Raw genomic sequence first — 21,610 nt, 5'->3', positions numbered from 1 at the left:
TTGAAGTGATCTATGATTGAGGAAAGTATGGAAAAAATTCACACAGTTCTACTTCAAAGTGTTTTAAGTGTGTTTGGATACTTGTATAGTGCTTTACCTCTCTCTGGTATAGTGCTCTATTAGATTTATTTTTGTATTGAGAATATTTTTCAATTTTTAGGGTGGATTTGTGTACCAAATGGCTCATTCCAAAGATTATTCGTTCGTTTTTGGTACTAGATACATTATGGAAGTGAGATCTGAGCGCCATTTGCATTTTCGACAGGGTAAGGCAAAATTTGGCATTTTGAAAAGCCACAATAATAAGCAAAGTGGAACAGAGCCTACTTGATACTCCTTTGACTTGTAAGATGAACAAGTTTGCTTTTAATAAACTGATGCATACAATGGCTGTGTTTGAAAATGTATGGAGGTTAAAAGAGATGCTGTGCTCTATTGATGAAGGCGAGCCAATAAAGTTTTTCAAAATGAAATGAGCAGTGGGAGGCAATGAATGGGATTACATTTTTAATGTTTTAATTTAGGAGTAAAAGGAGCTGTGTAGTATTGTAACAGTCTTGTCCAATTTTGGTACTTATGGAGATTAAATTTTGAATCTATTATTAGCTAATGGTATGGTGAAGAAGGAGTGCAGGAGTCATTCATGCTTCCTAAAACTGCTTTAATTATTTATATATTAGTTGTAAATGTTTATTTTATAAAACTTTTTAAAGGTTTGCTTATTGATGTTGAAAAATGATTTTCATTGCTATTTTTTATTCAATAGTGATTGCTTAACATATTTGTTCTTTATATAGAAAAATCCTCTACAACTGACTTCAACCAGACACAATGTTACTTTCCAGTCTCTTTACTCTTTACAGCGTCTTTACTTCATGAGCCCCATTCACAGCATCCTCAGAAAGGACTGTGAGCTCAATGATGAAGACTCTCTTCTGAGAGTTGGACCAGAGGACCTTGTCTGCTGTCAGATAGGTACTGCAGTTTCAGCTGGAAAGGTGAGTCTCAGGGCTAGATCAGAGCAGTAGCCATATTGTCACCCGTACAGAGTGCAGTGATATTCTTCCTCGCATGTCCATGCAACATGTCACCACATTCTGATATTGTGATAATGTCTACCATGATAAAGAAGAATGCATTCAAATACTAATTTTCCTTAGGACAAATAGAATGGCATCTATCTATCTAGTTATGACTCTATTGTATATAGTGCCTTTATCTATCTATTGTATATAGTGCCTTTCACATATATCTATCTATTATATAGTACCATTTCATATCTATCTATTTATCTATCTATCTATCTATCTGTCTGTCTAATACAAATTTGCTCCTGTAATCTGCACACTTCATTCTCAGAAACAGAATCCATTCTAAGCTACTACCTTCATCACTTTTTCATTTTTTTCTTTTTACATTACGCTTCTCTTCCTGTATTTTAGTACAGAAATGAACAACACTCATTAAGTGCATGCCAAAGTAAATTGCAAGTTTGCCCATTTCCAATATTTTTTTTTTGTTAATTTTTGCACATCCATTCAACTTGTAACCCCTTTTGTTAATGAGGTTGGGTTCAAGTGTTCAGGATCTTCAAACTAATACAGTTTAGGTAGAAGTCTTTGAGGCGGCATGCCATCTGGTAAGCGACATGCTCCTCGTCTGTGCCAGAGGGCCCTTTAAGTGGGCCACTGTCATAATTAATTTTCAGAATCCTCTGCAGCAGACACCAGGCATGCCGAGTTGCAGTTTGACACATTTCTTTATATTGCAGTGCCACCCCCTCCATGTCCAATCAGAGCTGTCAGTCAAAGTGCCCCCATGCCAGTTCAGCACACCACATTGCCGCTCGTTGGATTCAGCTTTCTTCAAAAGGTTCCAGAGTTCTGGGTAGACTGAAGATCAGTTTGGACCCCTCACAACTCTGAGTCAGATTAAATATGTTTTAGAAGAAGAAGATGAAAGAAATGTTAACTATTGTACACATAAAGCAAAGGGCATTTGTAGGCAAAAGAGTACGCAATAAGAATAAGACTTGCAAGTCATATTGGACTCCCAGACAATGCATCTACAGAATGAGGGGAGTGGGAATGGGGGCTTGTGTGGTGTGCTCTGTGGACTGCCATCCTTGGGTTCACTAAGGTGTATAACTCACGTGAAGCCTGTCTGAAATCAAGGCCGTTGTATTACAAGGACAGAAGAGAATTCTAGATGAGTGGCATGGGAGGGAAGAGGGCCATCCCGTCATGTCTCTACCCCCTGATAATGTAAAAGTGGCACAGACCTCTACAAAGTCTGTTAGCCTCCACATAACACTACTCTGCACCAAAGTCTTCCTCAGTGTACATTATGGATTTAGGTGTGCTGAATCTATTTCTGATGTTGGAATTTCTCTACTATAAACCATTTTTGTGAGATTTTGGAATCAGTGAAAATATCACTTTGAAAAGAATCGTTGATTTTTTTTTTAAATAAGTTATGCATGTTTTATGGCAGAAGTGTTTTTTCATGTTCAGATTATTATTTCAAGTACAGTATAGTTTGAGCTGAAAAATGGCAGCCTTCCTTGTTCTTAACTTTTGTTTAGGTGGAAATAACCCAAAATCGACTCTTTGCTGCACATGTTTTGCTCTCAGTCAGTATTTTTTCCGTGTATAGTGTAGTAAAAAACATAAAAGAGGAACAACCGCTAAAATACAAAGGAATTTTAATAAAATGGTATCTGCCAAACGGGCATATCAAGCGCTCTACTGAAGCACTGGCAGTCTTGTGGGTGGCTCATAGGTTTACCCACCTTCAGTGTTGAAGACCACCTCTTAGGTCTCGTCCCCAATTCTCTGTAACTCTCGCCATGTCACTTGTGGAATGAGTCAAAATGTGTCGGTTCTCTTTATCAGTTTAGCTTAGTTACTCATTCTTTCTAAATGCCCAAATGCAACTTTCTGATAAGATGTGTGTAGAGTACAGTTGGTGTACTTCAGTGTATGTTTTTGGGGAAATCCACAAGTGTCAAGTCTTTAATCTCATCCAGTTCTTGGACATAGTTGTGCTAGTGTTCTCATTTCAGTCATGCAGACCCCTAAGAGTAGAGGACGGGCAGGCCAGCTTGAGGAGCAGCTTTGGGTGGTTTACTGAGAGGAGGCGGGGCTTCAGCACCAACCTTGGGTGGTTTACTTGAGGAGCAGCTTTGGGTGGTTTACTGAGAGGAGGCTTAGGGGCTTGATGAGCAGCTTTGGGTGGTTTACTGAGAGGAGGTGGGGCTTGAGGAGCAGCTTTGGGTGGTTTACTGAGAGGAGGTGGGGCTTCAGGAGCAGCTTTGGAGCCAATCCCAGCTATCACAGGGGATCCTTCTGGCTGAAGGCAGGAAACAAACCCCAGGCAGGGCACCAGCCCACCACAGGGCACACCCACACACCAAGCAGACACTAGGGACAATTTAGAATCGCCAATGCACCTAACCTGCATGTCTTTGGACTGTGGGAGGAAACCGGAGCACCCAGAGGAGAACATGCAAACACGGGGAGGACATGCAAACTCCATGCAGGGAGAACCTGGGAAGTGAACCCAGGTCTCCTAACTGTGAGACAGCAGCGCTACCACTGTGCCACTGTGCTGCCTATGTGAGTATATATATATATATAGTGAAGCTGGCCCGGACACACACAGACGGACAACATATTTTCACCCACACACCGTTTATTTACAATATACACAAGTTCAGTGCACTCACGAACCACAGTGCCTCCAGTACCGATTCTCCCAATGTCCAGGCCACACAATCCTGTGCCTCTCTTTCCTTTGACCGCCTCCCGTCCTCTCTCCAGTTCCGTCCTCTTCCACCCGACTTCCACTCATGACTGGAGGGAGGCGGCTTTATGGGAACCGGATGGGCTCCAGCTGCTTCCCGGCACTTAGCGTTGGCCACACCCCTATGTGGCAGAAGTGCCGCTGCGCACCCGGAGCCGCCCGTGTCTCCCCTGTCGTCTTCCCCGCACTTCCTGGTGTGGCGGAAGTGCCGGGCTCCCGGGATAAACAGGCACTGGGGCGCCGCCTGGCGGTGGCCACGGGTCCCTACAGGGCTGGGCTTCCAAGCCCTCTACCTGCGGCCCCCAACAGAACCAGGACGGACGCCTCGCGGTCTGGAGGAGGCACAAGCCCTCCTCACGCCCTCCTGGGCGTCCCGACCGGCTCCAGCCCGCCGGGACCACTATATATATATATATATATATATATATATATATATATATATATATATATATATATATATATACATATAAAATATTTTATGCACAAAAAAAGATAACGTGTCTTGAAAATGTATTTACTTGACTGATCAGTTCCTTAGCATATACAGTAAAATGTATGTAGTGTCTTTATATATATATAGAATAACCTTGAGTGACTTTTAGAGCAATACTACTGTAATTTTTTCATAAATGTGACTTACGGTATATACAGTATGTACAGTATGTAAGATGGCATGGTGGAAAACTGGTTTGCATCTCTGCCCGAGAGATCCAGGGTACAAATAATCTGGCATTTGTACATTTTCCTCTCATCTGAATGTTTACTTATGACATACCAAAATGTTAGGCTAAATGGTATTTTTCAATTGTTCTGCTATCAGTGAATGAGGATGTGTGTATTAATATGGCAAACTATGGACTGGCACACCTCCAGGATTGGGCACTACAGGGTGTAGGGCGTCAACTACTTGTCGCCCTAAAATAAAAGAGCAGGTTGAATAACTGGATGGATGGGTGGATGGAGACTCTTTGTTGACTTCTAATTGCTGCAGGAGCTGCCCCATCAGACAGGTGTCATTTAGCTGCTACACTTTCATCAGGACACCACAGGGTGGAGCTGTGTGTAGAGTTTCTACGTGTTTAGTGTTTAGTTGGACTAAGGTTTGAGTTCTTCTCCAGCAGAGGTTTGTGTGGGTTTTGTATGTTCTTCCTGTGTCTGTGTGAGTTGTCTCTGCGTATCCCCAGCATTAATTAAGTTAATTAGAAACTGTGAACTGGCCAAGCTGGTATGCAAATGAATGTGCATTAGGATGCAATGGAGGCCCATCCAAGGTTTGCCCCTGCCTCATTCCAGGTGTCACAGGGATAGGCTCTCAGTCTAAAGCATACAGCAGGTTTGGAGAATGGATGGATGAATGGTTTCAGTCCTGTGAAGGCAATTAAAGGCTGAATAAAAACAATACTTTCCAAGCATTTGAGAAGTCTGTGGCATTACAGCAATAGATTGATCCACAACCTTTAATTAAGACAAATTAGCCAAAAAGAGTGCACAAATGGAGGAGGAGGTTGGTTAGGGGACTGTGCACTCTTAAAAACACTGCTTCCTTAATGGCACTTTACTGGGCCATGTGTCTCCTCACAGAATCTTTACTGAACAAAGACCTATTTAAATCTGGGAAGGGTTCTTAGCTCATGAAGTTGGTTTTTTGGGCTTTGAAATTGTTCCTAATGGGCGGACAAAACCAAAATCTTTAATGTACAGCAGGCTGCTTACCAGGATCCAAGTCAAGAAAACCTGCACCTAGCCTGTGTTATTGTATGCAGGCTTAAAACAAGGACCTCACTTGGATTTTACAAACCTGTTATCATCTGTTCAAGGTTATTTATGGAGACTTTCTAAGTAAATTCATACAGGCTCTTTCTGGAACCTTCATGTGAATGATCCTTTAGGGAACCAAAATGGTTCCCCTATGGCTTTGGTCTGGGAACTATTATTTTTAAGAATTAGACAAAGGTTTCTTTCAGATAATGGTAGGCTTTTCATGTGTATACTTGGACTCTTCGTGGTCTTCCCTGCAGACTAATGAGGATACAGCAGGTCAGGTAGCTTCAGTGTGTTTCACTGCAGCTTTTTTGGTGCCATCTGAGACGTTATTATGCAGACAGCGTCAAACGGAAACCTGCATACTAAAGGGATATGGATTATATAAAAACAAATCCTGTACTCAGAGTGTAGCCGTTCATGGTGGGAAGGGCAGGGCCTACCCCAGCAGCAACAGGTGCCACCCTGGACAGGATGCCAGTGTATTATTGGGCACAGACCACTGCCAGTTTGCAGTTGTCATATATCTTTTAGCTAATACTTTGTGCTCCTTGTTAATTTCAAAGACCCTCTTTTTAAAATTTTAATATGAAACTGATCATTTTTGGTTTAACGTGTCTACCAAACCGTTTCTGCCATTTATATGTAACATGATGATTACTTTTTATGTTTCTCAATCAATCCATTTTTCAAATTTTTTTGACCAGTTCAGTGTTGCTGGAATTCTGGGCCAAGGCAAGAACCAACTGTGGTGGGAGGTCAGCTCATCACAGGGCAGCTCTCTTGTGCCACTGAATGTTTATGTCATTTTTTTTTTTGTGGGGGGGGGAGTGAAGTGGGGTGCGGGCTGATGTTTAGAAATAAGTTATTGAAACTCCTGACTTGAATTCTTCCTCTTTCAGACAGAGTTAAATCTGCAGCCCCCCACAGATACACTTCATGCCCCCTTTAGGTCTCCATCAAATGAGTTTGTTCACCCCGTTGCTCACCCCTGCTCAAACGACCCCCTCAGGCATTAAGCCGCTTTTAGAAAGCAAAAGCGCCAGATTGCAAAGGGCAGGCGGCTGCTGCCTTGGTAAACAGTAGCCGGACAATGGGGCTGACTCCGGCGTGTGGCATGTGGGACAGGCTGAACAATTGATTTTTTTCCCCTTTTCTTTCATACCAGCACTGCGTCCATCTGCTTCGTGTTGAAACTGGAGGAAGGAGCTAATGATTTGCAGTCTTGTGCACTTAAGCCTTCGCTTTCTGGAGCGTGCGTGCCTGCCTGCCTGCCATCTCTTTTGTGGCCCATCGCCCCCGTCCACTGCGGAAGATGCAGACACGCGCGACGAGACCTGGGTGGCAATGCGACACTTTGTCCTCGTGTTTCACGGTGGCGCTACTGGAGCAGCGCACCAGCAGCAGCGTCTTTCGTGAGCGCGTTTGCGTTTATAAAGCAATTCCTGCGGTTACGCTGCAGAAATAATTGCGTTATGTATCACTAAACTATTTAGTGCGGAGATCCGCCCATTCTTAACTTTTCTTTTTTATTACAATCGCGTCAATTCTGTTTGAATCGGGAAGAAATCAAAACCAATCCAGCGCGCTCACTTACACCGGGGAATCGTGATTTGCCAGCCAAGTTTAAAACAAATCTGACTTACTTAAAAAAATGAATAGTAAAATCCACGCCGTCACGTGACGGACATCACCCTCCGCGTGATCGGTTGTGTATAGAATTCAAACGTATCGGTGAGAATAATATTAGTAACCTCTTCCTCAGAAGCTTTCGATTTATTTATCCTTTTAAGTTTCCCTTGCAAGCATTACGTCCAGCTGATGGGTCCCGACCGTTGGAGACAATCTCGGTCATACCAACGCTGAAGTGGCCTTTCAAGTCAGACCGACGACAACTCACACTTTGCCATGTTAGGTTTACCACATTTGTAGGAAGAAGCAGATAACAGCTGACGTGTGAAGTCATCAGGAAAACTCCACATAAAGACACGGAGCAGTGACAGTTGCAACAGTGACAGGGCTGAGACTCAAAACCCGAAGAAAGAATCTGGTCTTTACGGTGCAGTTTAAGAATAATTCAGCAGTGCCTGAAATAAAATGTATCCTGGTCGATGCCTCTGAAAAACTAGCAGGTACCATCTAATGTATTAACATATTATTAACCTTTGTTAGGTAAGTGTAATATCATTTTGGTCCACAGACTTTCAAAACAGTTAAGAAAATGTATAGTGTTAAGGTTACACACAAAATCAATGTTTTGATGCACGCATAATATTGTTTTTTATATAATATAATCTACTCTATATATATAAAATCCTAAGCCTAGAAGTGCAACGATTTTATGTCACGCTTTAAATCAGGCTTATTTTAAAACCTACATATATATGTTTGATATCTTTCTTTTCAGAATTTACCAAATTTTTATGTGATGTTGTTACTCCATTTTTAAATTATAAACAAAAATAGCAAGAAAGTTGTGGGGCAGCCTACTGGGCCGCAACTGGGGGGTGCATGTGGACTTTTGCACAGACGAAAGCAACTGAGGCTGTGTTTGGTGAGTTGTTGCGTGCCTCAAGAGCGACGCTGGACTCGGGAGGACGGTTACAGTTGGCGTGGGTATCCCATGACGTGGTAGGAGGGTTAGAGTTGGCGGGCAGGGCTCTGTCTAATTGTGCTCTAACTGCCTTGCGTGCACCTTAGTGAATGTATATCAAAGGAGATACTGCAGTGAGAAAGGAATTCAGTATAACAAAGGCTTAGGAAACCACCGTCGCAGTATAACGAAAATAGCAAGGAGCGAAACCAATGCCAATGGTCGAGAGAGTACCTTCCTGTAGCAGGCTACGGAAAACATAGACATATATACAGTAGATAGACACCACATTCACTGTGTAGCCCAGTCGACACGATAACTCAGAGCATCTGCCATATTGCGAGTGGTAAAACTGCCATTTAAACTAATAAAGGTAGGCGTGGAAACCGAGTTTTCTGATGAAAAAACAATAATGTTTTAAACAGTATCGTTTACATACAACAGATTTTGGCAAATCGTTTACATGCAATTATTTATATCCTTTTATACACTAAATGCGTTAGAGTTGGCGGGCAGGGCTCTGTCTTGCTTGTGCTCAGTGCCTTGCGTGCCCTTAGTGAATTATATCAATAGATACTGCATGTTTGCTTGTTCTCCCCATGTCAGTGTGGGTTTCCTCTGGGTGCTCCAGTTGTCTCCCTCTGTCCAAACACATGCTGGTTATGTGGACTGGCAACACTAAATTGGCCTGTGCAGGTGTGTTTGGTGTGTGTGTGCTCACCCTGTGGTGGAATGGCACTCTGTCCGAGATGTAGGGCCACAGCCCCATACGTCACCGCAGTTCTACACCAGCACTTTCAGGCAGGAAGTGACATCACCACATGTCTAGACCAGCAGTTTGGTAATAAACTCTTCAATTCAACTCGGGGTGGTAAACGTTAACATTATACAGTTATTGTCTGTTATACCTGAATTTTTGTCACTCTTTAATATTGTTTTGTATCAGTATGCTGCTGCTGGAGTATGGAATTTCCCCTTGGGATTAATAAATTATCTATCTATCTATCTATCTATCTATCTATCTATCTATCTATCTATCTATCTAAACGTTTTTAGGTCGTCAAAAATCAAATTGATTGACATGCTAACCACACCAAACCCTAACTTTAACAAAACTAATCCCTAACCTTAACCACTTAACCTACACGCTAACCATACTAACCGCTAACCTTAACTTCCGTCCTATAACAGCAGGTCTAGAACTGCTGGCGTACACCTGCGGTGATGTATGGTGCGCCGGCTCTGCACTTGGATATTATTGGAGACTGTCCTATGTTTGTTTCTGACTTGTGCTCAATGCTAGCAGAGATAGGCTCACGACAAAGTGGGTTAGAAAATAACACGACAATTAAATTCTTACTTTTAGCAAAATCTTACAATTCTTACAAATCCTACAATTAGCGCAATTAAATTCTTACTTGCATGTCCCCTCAGAACATTTTAAAATAATAAAATGCAAACAGAAGACACACACCAAAAAGTATAACTAACATGCAACCTATCATTATTGTTAGAGGTGCAGCACCAATCAGGGTACACTGGAGTATTATGAGTTGTTAACTGAGAGAAAGATATGCACATGAACTCATCATTTCCACACAGAGTTTAATAATATTCTGTAATAACTACCAGTTTATGTCTCACAGAATCAAGACGAACATATGTGTTTAATGATAAGAAGTACTGTAAGTTCATTTGTATTTATCTTGTATAACTTGTTTGTTGTACATGAATATGAGTGTAGTGTTTGTTGTTTCCATAATAAGAATGTTTGCTTCAGTGTTATGATCAGATAATCTTGTTTAAATCAAATGTATGTAATTTTTTACTTGAAGTTCGTTGGTATCGTTTGTTCCTTTGATTTCACAGCTCTGTCAGTTAAGTTAGGCTCATTTGTGAATAATACTGACATCTAGTGGATTTTTTGTGTGAGATGCTAAAAGTTTTCTGTATCCTTTATACATTTCAGACCACACACACACACACACAATAAATCATTTATAAGCTGCTGTGTGGAATACTCTGAATATTTAACCAGTGCTCAGTCAGACACTCCTAAGTCAGCACTATAGCCACTCTTAAAAATAAAAGCACCAGACCGATGGTTGTCTTAATGTATGGGTACAATGGGCACTGGCATTCTTTCTGATGCCTATGTATGTTTCTGTTTTGTTATCAAAACAGGGGCCTTAGTGCATTATTTTGTCTGGGGGCCTATGATGCTGTTAAGACAGCCCTGTGTCATTCTTCAGAGTGCTGCCATAGGGGAAGCATTTTTGGTTCCCAAAAAACTCATCCTTATGAAAATTCCAGAAAGAGCCTTTATTTAGTTAGTTATGTAACAGGCTCTATAAAGTAAATAGGTGGTAACAGATTTGTTAAATAACAGTGAGTTGTGATATTAAAAGGACTCTTGCTGCATACACTAACACAGGCTAAGTCCAGTTTTTCTAAATCTGTTAGTGTCTTGCCAGGTAGCCTACTATGCATTGAAGATTTTTTTTCCTACATATTTTTTAAAAGCACAAGGAACCAACTTAATATGCAAGGAACCCTTCCCATAATGAAATGGTGCTTTGACAAGCAATGGGCTCCGCACAATCAGGAACCTCATAACCCAATAAAGAGACATAAAGTGCCATTAAAAAAAACAGAACAGAAGAGTGTACGTGTCCTGAATCCCTCATAGATACACAGTTCCTCCTTAGCAACAAAATTTCGGTCATTCCTTATACTTAAGTGTGTGTGTGTGTGTGTGTGTGTAATGTTAATGTCCAATAACTGAAGTCGCTTTTCAAAAATGTAAGCTGGCATCTAATGAATGAAATACCAGTAATACACGCATCCTTTCCTTATTTGATGATTTAACTAAGTTAATTCAATATATCACATAGTAAAAAATAAAATTACAGGGTAGAAGGTAATGATTTCATTCCACGAATTATTCAGTGCACGGGTAGCATGGTGGCACCGCGCTTTGCCCCCTGCCTGCTTGATCAGTCGTTCTGGGTTTTGACTCCCTTCTCTTCTGTATGAAATCCGCTTGTTCTCTCTTTTTCAATATGGGTTTGCCTGCCATATGTCCTAAGAGTTATTTGGCGATGTGTAACACATGTGGGCACCCCCTCCCACCCCCGAATTGGGTAAAGCTGGTCTGATAATGGGTGTCCTGCATGTCCAGTATCTCTATATATAATCTTCATTTGGATCTTGATCTTTGTTTGTCCTTGAATGAATTAGAAGAAGAAGCACTAGATAACAGTAGAGAGACAGCTAAAACATAGGCATTGCATTAAAAATCTCCTCCAGGCTTATATTACTGGAGACTGTAGTACTCCAGTCACACTTCAAAACACAGACATTCAAACTAAACAAATTGTTGTGCTTTAAATTAACTAAAGAGATCTTCATTTAGATCTTGATCTTTGTCCGCGAATTCCACGCATGCGTAGACCACCTTCCAGTTTAGTACGTTGTTGTTACTCACAGATGTCAACAATGTGCTGGAATAACAAAAGGGGTGGTGGGCAGTGTTACGCTGGTTAGCTCCTGAGGCCTGGTTAGAGAATGAGATTGCCGAAGATAAAATGTACGTGCCTACGTAACATATGAATGAAAGAAAGACAATGAATGACAACGTAACAGCACGTTCCAGAAATTGTTATTGTTACGTTGTAGCCGGCGAGTGCTGCGCGTCTCACAGTTGTACGGTGCCTTGCTCACATGTCATCAGCCTGGATACCTATGTGTCCCCTTTTATAACCATTGCTCCGTGTATATTGCCTTACTCTTTGGATTGCCACAAAGCAACCGCCGAGATTAGAGAATGGTTGAGAAGACATCGTGAGAGGAAACGACAGCGTCGTGAAAACGAGACGGACTGTGAACGGACAGAAGCAGAAATGCTCCTACACCACCACATAATTACGATTAAGACAGTGATTCCGAGTAGGCCGTTCCTATCGAATCAATATCCAAGGGTTTTCTTTTGTAATTTTGTTTCCCTTATAAAAAATTATAATGCTGTGCTACGAAGGGCCCAGTTCACGACTGGCAGCCGCGTTTAAACAGGGTGCCCTTCACAGACAACTTTAACACGCGCAACGTAGTTGGGCGCACATGGCTAGTTCATTATATTATAAGGAGAATGAGAGACGCGATTGAACATTCTCGGAAGGTTTTATGGTGCGATGTTGCCATCTACTGTTCCAAAGTGGAATTTACGTTTGCGCTAAACCGCTCCGTAATTTTCACAGCTAGCTTGAAAGCATTTGTAGAACAAAGTAGGAGGGGAGCTGGTGGGTGCTGATTTTCCGTATCAATAATTTCAAAGTTCTTGTCCAATTAGAATGATTTGGCGATCTTATTCTTGCTTTCACGTGTTGGGGATTTCATCATTTTGGTTTCATGACTTTGAATGCACATTCTCGCTTTATGATCAAACTTTAGAGAGAGGGAAGGTAAAGTCAGCAGAAACTGTAAGTGATAATCTGATTTCTTTTTTTTTCTTTAAAAAAAAAGCAACTTGAATATTAATGCACAGAAGCAATTATGTATACTTTTGTAAAGTAACAGTGTCACGATACACTATCTCAAGTCATTGCCCGCTAGTAGTTCATAGCCGGGAGGCGCTCAAGGTTCCCGAAAACACAAATAAAACAAAGTATTTTGAAACCAAAGCCACCGATGTTTATTGGAGGAAAAATCATAATCCAGTATTTCTTGGTGAGATAAAGAACAAAAATCCACAGAAAAGGTGTCATGAAGAGGTAAACAATCCATTAAAAATAATACGTAACAATCAAGCAAAACAAAATAGTCATATCCAACACACAGGACAAATTTGATAAATTAGTTGAAAACATTCATGCAGAATAGTTACAGGTAAGGGCTCAAAAAATGTACACCGTCCAAAGCTGCCAAAAAACGGTTGAAAGAAAAAGATTTAACAATTTGTCTAATGTCTCACCCTAGTTCTGAAGCTCTCCCAAAATCTAGGGGACACCTGGGCTTAAAAAGGTTGAAAAAAATGCCTTTTAGACAGCCAACGGGGAGTGGTGTTTGGACTGGGTGCTGGGAACTTTTTGAACGAATGGCATGGAGGCCTTTTAAACATTTCATACCCACTCGCCTAAAGGCAATGGGCTCATACCATTCTGATAGAGGGGGGAACCATTCCCCTTTCCTCACCTTGGTCCTACACATAAACTATCTTACCTACATTCCACAAATCCCCGGATGATTAGTTGTAAACTTATCAGCAACAACAAAACATAAATTGCACAACCAAGTAAACTAAAACTACTACCATCCTTGCACTAAGACTGCTTTCCCACTTTCCCTTTTGTTATTGTCGACTGTTGCTAATCAGCTGCTTGCCGGCGTTTAGCTGCTTAAAGGGAGTACGTGGGCACGCGTGCGCAGAATGAAAACTGCCCGTCAACTGACCACTAAAGCTGCTGGTCCACTAAAGAAGAGGACTCAGCCAAGTAGCAAATGGAGGCATCGTATGAATTGTAAAAAATCTGATTGTTACCGGAATGACGCCCTAACATTAAGTGTCTTGTGGTGATTCGTTTAAAGCAGTGCACCAGTCGACTCTTAAGACTGTGTTATATTTGGTTGAATACCGGATGCTGCTGGTTCTTCGGGCTCACCGTAGCCGGCAAAGGACCCGGTGGCAGTTCTACTACCGTCACAGATAGTATGTGTCACTAATTTGAACAAAGTTTCAAGTTAATCGTGCTATGTTCTAGACAAGAGGTTTTGAAGGTTGTGAAGTTTGGTTCTGGTGAACAGCAGTGGCTGCAATTTTCCCCAATCCAGTTTCTTAACTAGAAGCCGATTATTTCAGCTGAAACATTTACTGCTCAGGTCCCATTTTTGGGGATTATTTTTAGTTAGGATTCACAAATTTTATTTGCTTCTTTTAGTCTTAAACTGGTTTGACTCCTTAATGTGTTGCCAGTTAACAATGAGCTGCCAGCATTAATTTCAGTGTGGAGTTTACAAGACCCTGCAAGCCAAATAGCTCATATCAGCCATCTTTAGTGGAAAGGGGTGTCAATATGCTGCTCTTGTTCAGGCATTAATGTGTTTAGCGTGGTGTGCGCTTGCATTTGTGGCTATCCCGTGACAGACCAATTAATGACGCGTAGGTCAGTCACCTGCTTTACTTGAACTAATGACTTTGCATAAGTTATTTTAGCTCAACAATGTCAGAGCTTTAACTTGGTTTTCACTCCTTTCAAAGGCTGTTGGCCAATGCAGGAGGATAATGACCTGCAATAGGTGGGATATTAACTTTATAAATACATTTTAAAGCGCAAGTATTGGTTCTAACATTAAACATCTCTGAAAAGGAGCTGCACCAGCATCTCCTAAGACTTTGCCCACGATAAGTGATGGCCATCCAGATTTTCACTGGGCACCCAAGATCAACTGGATGGCCTAACTAACAAAACTTTGGTGAAAAATGGTGTGAACACCCCATGTAAGTCATACAGACCCAAATGATGTGGTTTACACAAGATAAGCAGCAAAAGAAGTCTTCATAATATATACCAGAGCATTTCCTTTTCTTCTTAATTTACTGCTTCTCTTCGTTTTCTGTTTATAGCAACAACATGCGCTCGTGGATTTGTCCTCTTTGGTGTCAACAGTACAGGACAGTGATGGCAGCATGACACTCGTCACACATTAGGAGCCCAGATACCCAATGAAGAATATCTGAATGTCATGGCATATGTGAACATCTTTGCTGACCAAATTCATCCTTCCATAGCTACAGTTTATCCACACTTGAATGGACACTTCCAGCATGATAACACATAAGACAAGTTGTGGAAACATGACAGTGAGTTTTTATTGCTTTATTGGCCTAGTGGGTCTCCGATTCTCATTCCTAATGAGTATCTGTGGGCTGAGGTGGAAAAGGGCAGTTCAGTACAAGACAATTCAGCCATCCAATTTTCAGCAACAGCGCAATGTAATAATTCACGCATTGTTCAGCATTCACATCCAGCATCTTGCCAAATCCATGCTCTAAAGCCCAAACAACGCATATCATGTGGGGTGTACCTAATGAACTGGCAATTTAGGGTAAGTATTTATGCCTATGGGATCAGCAAGTCATTTGATGTTCTTGTTGGACCAACTGAAGTGGACCTTGTCGTGTCATACATTGCCATTATCATCTACACCAGGGGTCTCATATATAAAACTTTGCATGGATTTGAGCATGAAAATACTGCATGTGTACAGTAAGAAGAAGGAAATTGCATAATACAAAAAAATAGATATATAAAACCTGATGTGCACACATTTTTGCAGGTTGCATTTATATATCAGCTTGTAAATGTACATGCGTGAACCTCGAACCTCACCTCAAACTCTGCCAAAAAACTCTGAAACCTGAATCTCCACCTCGAACTCTGGGAAAAAAAAAAACATATAAGGACTATGCTAATCAACCTTATACATATGTAATCACACTGCTACACCTTCATTGGCTGGCAGAGCAGCCACCCACATAACACATCATGTCCTACACCCTATGCTCTGTTCCACGACTGATTGAGTTATGCGAGTGCACGTCATTGTAGCGACTCTGCTCTGCATTGTGCAGGTCAGGGACAAGCATAAGGCGCCAGTGTCCGAGTGGACATCCATTATCACCTGTCACATGTGTCACAAACGTGATTGCTGTTTGAATGAATAGTGAGGGTCATGTAAAACACTGAGGGTTCAGCCAGTTACCTCACCAATAAGCCAGCCACCACATAAAACACCTTCACATCTACCAAAGCTAATTTGCCTGAAAATAAATGAATGGCGGGTTAACCGAGCCACAGCATTTGTCAGTCTCATCTTGGCATCATAGATGACTTGTGCATTAATGGAAAGTCACTGCTTATGATTAACAAAAACAGTATCATTCTCACTAGGTGCCCTCTTTGCAATATGAGTGTAGCCAATTGCTCCGATTACGTTAGGAGAACTGGACACTGATGCAAATTGCTGTTTTATGTTGCCAAAAACATGTACTGTGATAGAAAAGGGAACACCAGTGAGCCCCAAACCCCAACACGAACACACAAAACAGTCCCAGGATTAAATAAATTGATGTTTATTATACGACTACCTCCAGGAAGCAGCAAGCACAAGTTATCTCTCCACTGCACTGCCCTCCTCCAGTCGAGTGTTGCCTTCCTTCCTCCAAGCTTCAATTCGCCTGAACAAGGGTGTGCGGCTCCTTTTACTGTATTGAGGACCCAGGAGTACTTCCGGTGCCAGGGCTGTTACCCATCCAGGTCACATGGAAGTCCCACATCGCAGGGATTGCCCTTCCCTGCAGTGCCTTCTTGCGGCACCCATGGACCCCAGCAGGGCTGTGCTGCTAGACTACAACTCCTGGCATTCCCTGCTGGTTCCCAAATGGGCACTGATATCCAGGGCTGCTGCAGTCTAGCATCCTGGGGGAACAAACATCTTTTATAGCTAATCCTTCCCCATCCTGACCAGGGAAGGTATTGCAAATATGTCCAGTCGAGACGCCTGTGCATCTGCCTGGGGCTTCCCACCCAAGTAAGGAATCTTCTCCTCTTCTTCTCTGTCCATCCATCCTCCTGGGAAGTCCTGTTCAGGTATGGCGCCTTTCTGTTCTTTGAGGTCTGTGTGTCCCGTTTGAGTGGATTTGTCAAGTTATATTCTCCAGTATATATATATATATATATATTTGAGATGCTTCTAAGAGGAACCCTTTTAAAATCCCGCTTCAAGGTCAAATTCCATACATTTATGTCTTTGAAAACATTCCATAGTCTGAATATTAAGGCACAAAAACATGTATCGCTAATGATAACCGGCTGACATGACATCAACGTGAGTTATGACTGTGACATCCTGCATATCGAGACTCAGAGTATACTTGCAATTTAGGTACTTTTCTAGAAGAGGCCCTGCTAATTTCTGCATGACACCGCATCACATTTCACACTGTCGTGGTATTGTCATGAATTGTGAATTGCACTTTTTTAATAGATTATATCGTTATATTTGGATAAAGTTCACATGTTATGTTGTAAAAATGTAGCTGAATACTGTTATGAGAAAATGTGGTCTATGTTAACATTATTTGTATTAAATTCGCATGCAAGTTTATACAGTCCTCACATACCGGTAACAGCGTTTGACGTAACCGGCCACACATGGGGTTGGTCAGCCCTATAGGCCCCTGTTTGGAGCACTGAGGAAACTGTGAGAGTAGCTTAAAAGAATCAAAGTGTGTGTTATGCAAAACAACAGTGTTAGTTTTCTTTCAAATTTTTATTGCTTTTGTAAAAGAACACAAGAGAGACAGGAAGAAAGTTTTGGGGAACTTTTGTAGAATTTTAAATGCAAGAAAAAAACACGACATGAGTAATCTCAAAGGACTGAGTCTTAACACATCTGACTCAATAAGAGAAAGGTGTTGAATTTATAGAGGGCAGGGAGGAAGAGGCGGGTCTCCTGAGGTGCAACCGGAAGTGAGGTCAGGACTGGGAGTAGATGGGAGGTCTCTGGACATAGAACTGGAAGTGGCTTCAGTAGAGGCACTGGAAGTGGATTTTGGATTTCCCTTCTGGGAATCTGCAAAGGAAGGAAAAGAGACATTAGTGCACCGTGTCAACCCCTTGTCCAGCGTAACCACACACATTCAAGCCCATCTACTGCTTCCCATGCACAAAGGTAATCCATCCATCTTCCTAACCGCCTTATCCAACGCAGGATTGGACTCCATCTCAGCAAGCACTCAACTCAAAGCAGGATGAACAGGGCACCAGGACCGAAGGTAATGTTTCCAGTATTCTCTGTATCAATGGCTGCCTAATGCGATGTGTAGTTTGAATATTTGGTATCATATTTGGACATGCCATTTGTTTAATAGCAAAGCCTTTTTTCACATCAGTAGGCCCAAATGCTTAGATCCAGCATCCTTGGTTTGAACCCCATGTCCAGTCATTATCTGTGTGGACTTTACACACATACACACACACCTTATCTAGGAGAGCACAAGTATTAGGTTAATTGTTGATCCTAAACTGACCCAAAGGAAGCGTTGATGTGTGCAAGATTGGGCTTTGTGTTGCAGCCAGTAGCCTACATAAGATTGGTTCCTGTCTTTTGCCCAAAAACATTTTTGACAAATTTATATTTGTTTTTTTACAAAGCGACTTACAAATGAGTTAAACATAGATAGATAGATAGATAGATAGATAGATAGATAGATAGATAGATAGATAGATAGATAGATAGATAGATAGATGCTTTATTAATCCCAAGGGGAAAATCACAATTAATTACTCATAATTGAGTAAACATCAGTCTTAGGACTATTTGTGAACAAGTGTTACAGGAGAAGGAAATGAAATTGATCATCACAAGTGAAGAACTCAGAACAAAATACAAGCGAGTTGCACTCCATATCAGTTGGACAGAAACACTTCTTAAAGACATTGAGGGAGTGAGAATTTTGAATGGGATGGGCAGCTCATTTCACCAGTTAGAAGATAGTTGGATTGAGATTTGATCCCTCACAGAGGTGACATCATTAGGCTCCACTTCTCAGCAGACCTGAGGGGCCAAGGAGGACCATAGGACCTCACAAGTGTCTCTGTATATATGGGCGCTGACCCACTGGCTAGTCTGTAGACAAGCATCAAGGATTTAAACTTAATATGTGCCGCTACAGGGAGCCAATTTAGTGATCTGAAAATTAAGAGTGACAGGTGCCCACCTCGGCTGGCTGAACACCAGACATGTCGCTGCATTTTCAATCATCTGCAGTGGCTTAGTGACACAGCTAAAAGCCACAGTAGGCCAGATGTGATGAGACCAAAGCCTGGAACCGGAGTTGTGCTGCATACGTCCATCAGGTATGGTCTGATGATGTGGATGTTACATAGAGTGAATCTGCAAGACCCAAGAAACCGTATTAAAGTGATTAGTAAAAAACAACTGCTCTTCAATCACCACCTCAAGGTTGCATGCAGACTTGAGGAGTGTTAATGATAATGACTGAATCTGATCAGAGATAGGGGCTGAATAGATGGATAAGCTGGGATAACAAGAAGGCTCATTTTTTGCCAGGTTGAGCTGGAGATGATGCTTTTTTTCCTCCAGATTGTAAAATCAGTGAGCTGATACAGTGTAGTCCTCCAGTTAACAGAAGAAAACAAACAGTTTCAGTCTATCCAGCAGATGGCGACCTTCTCCAACGCACGACACAAGAAACCTCATGCAGTCTGCCTGAAAGACTAGAGCACCCACAGCTCAACTGACCCACACAATATTTTACATTTTTATTAAAGTTCAACTCTAATCATTTTTAAATGCTAATGGTATTTCAAAGGTGTTCAAATTAAGAAAAGTTAATTACACAAATTAGTCACCTTGTGTTGAGGTGAACGTATAGGAATGACTTTCAACTGAATCTGGAAAGCAAAGTGAATAATTTTCAAGCACAGAGAAAACAACAAAGCTATTCGTGATTTGCTATAATAATTTAGTTTAGTAGTGAAATGTGCTCATATCATCAAAAACCATCCACAAATGAAGTATCCCTAAAGATGTGCAGACTGCATTTATTGACAGTTCCAAATTGGCCTCTGCATGAGTGTGGGTCCTGTCTTGTCCAGTCCACCTGTCCAGGCTTTTTCCTGCCTTGAATTCAGTGTTGCTGGAATATGCTCAAGCCTCCTGTATCCTCCTTAATCTTCAACTGGATAAACCAAGTTGGATAAAGCTGGATGAAGGTATGTTATGTTAAAATAAACTAAAAGTAAAACAAGAAAAGGATAAAAAAAAAAAATGTAATCTAATTGAGTCCAGTAGATGGCGACATTTCCGAGCTCCAAACACCTATCGCTTCATGCCTACATCCTTATATTTTCTAAGCTACTCGTTCAGTTTGGGATTGCATGGTGTCAGTGCCAGTTCTAGTTGCTTTATGCACAAGACAGGGACCATTCCTCAGTGAAGCATTGTCATGAATGTCTTTTGGAGTAATGCTAATCAAAATAGATTTTTAAGTAATTTTATACTGACCAGAGAATGAAGATCTTTCAAAGGAATATTCAAGAGAACAATTAAAGGCTAGATAAGGTGGAAGCCAACAAACATCAGACTTGATTTTGTGTAAATAATACAGATAAAAACACTCCTGAATATTCTGAATTTCCAAGAGGGCTTGAATGCCAGCACGGGGAATGCTGGAGTCGGGCTAATATTAAAAAATCTGTCATGGTGTGGAAAATCCTGCTGTTTGTCCAAGGCAAAAATCGGCTTTCTTTATTGTCACTTTGATTCCATTATGGAATTAGTTTAGATATAAAAGTTCACTATTCAATCATGCTTTGAGAGCACACGATGATGTGACTAGTCAACTGTAATCATGGTTAACATCATACATTTGAATAGTGCTAGTTAAAATAGACCTTTTTTAACATTTTATTGATTTTATTATACAGCAAATTACATTCCATACAAGCAAGTTAAATTTTGCAGAACTAAATTCAAGTCAAATCAAATCAATAGATTTTTAATTTTTATAAAGTGACTAGTCGAAATACCCAGCATTGCCCGGGAGGAAAATAAAGTTTTTTTTAAATTGTTTGAGAAAAACATAATTAAAAAAAAAAAACACAACTTTAAAATAAAAATAAATTAACAAACAATAAACCTGAGTTCGCTTCCCGGGTCCTCCCTGCGTGGAGTTTGCATGTTCTCCCAGTGTCTGTGTGGGTTTTCTGCGGTGGGTTGGCACCCTGCCCAGGGTTTGTTTCCAGCCTTGCACCCTGTGCTGGCTGGGATTGGCTCCAGCAGACCCCCGTGACCCTGTAGTTAGGATATAGCGGGTTGGATAATGGATGGATGGATACTAATGTGCTTGTCTTGCGGTGTTGTATGTATGTTATCATCCAGTTGACACTCGGAACCAGCCAACTGTATTTAATTTGAAAAGCAACAGGGGCACGTTGGTGCTCAAACATAAAGAATGCTGGCAGTCACCTCCAGTTCACCCTCGTGTTTTTTTTAATTGTTTGAGTAAAACATAATTTAAAAAAACACAATGTTAAAAAAAAAATAAATTAAGAAACAAAGACTCACTAATGTCCTTGTCTTGCGGTCTTATATGTATATTATCGTCTAGTTGACGCTAGGAACTGGCCAACTCTATTTAATTTGAAAAGCAACAGGGGCACGTTGGTGCTCAAAAATAAAGAATGCTGGCAGTTGCTTGGTATATACTAACAGTGTAAGCCGATCCTAGAAAGTATTTAAATCATCAGAACTACTCTGGGCATCTCTCTGCTAGAAGGATTCGTGTTGCCGAAGTGCTTGCATTGTTTGTGCGTTAGCAGCTAAGCGACTGTCTTTTAGGAGGTTTCCTTTTGCCATTGTACTGGCCTC

The sequence above is a fragment of the Polypterus senegalus genome, chromosome 7 (assembly GCF_016835505.1).
Source record: "Polypterus senegalus isolate Bchr_013 chromosome 7, ASM1683550v1, whole genome shotgun sequence".
Classification (NCBI taxonomy): Eukaryota; Metazoa; Chordata; class Cladistia; order Polypteriformes; family Polypteridae; genus Polypterus; species Polypterus senegalus.
This window is presented reverse-complemented; position numbering follows the sequence as displayed.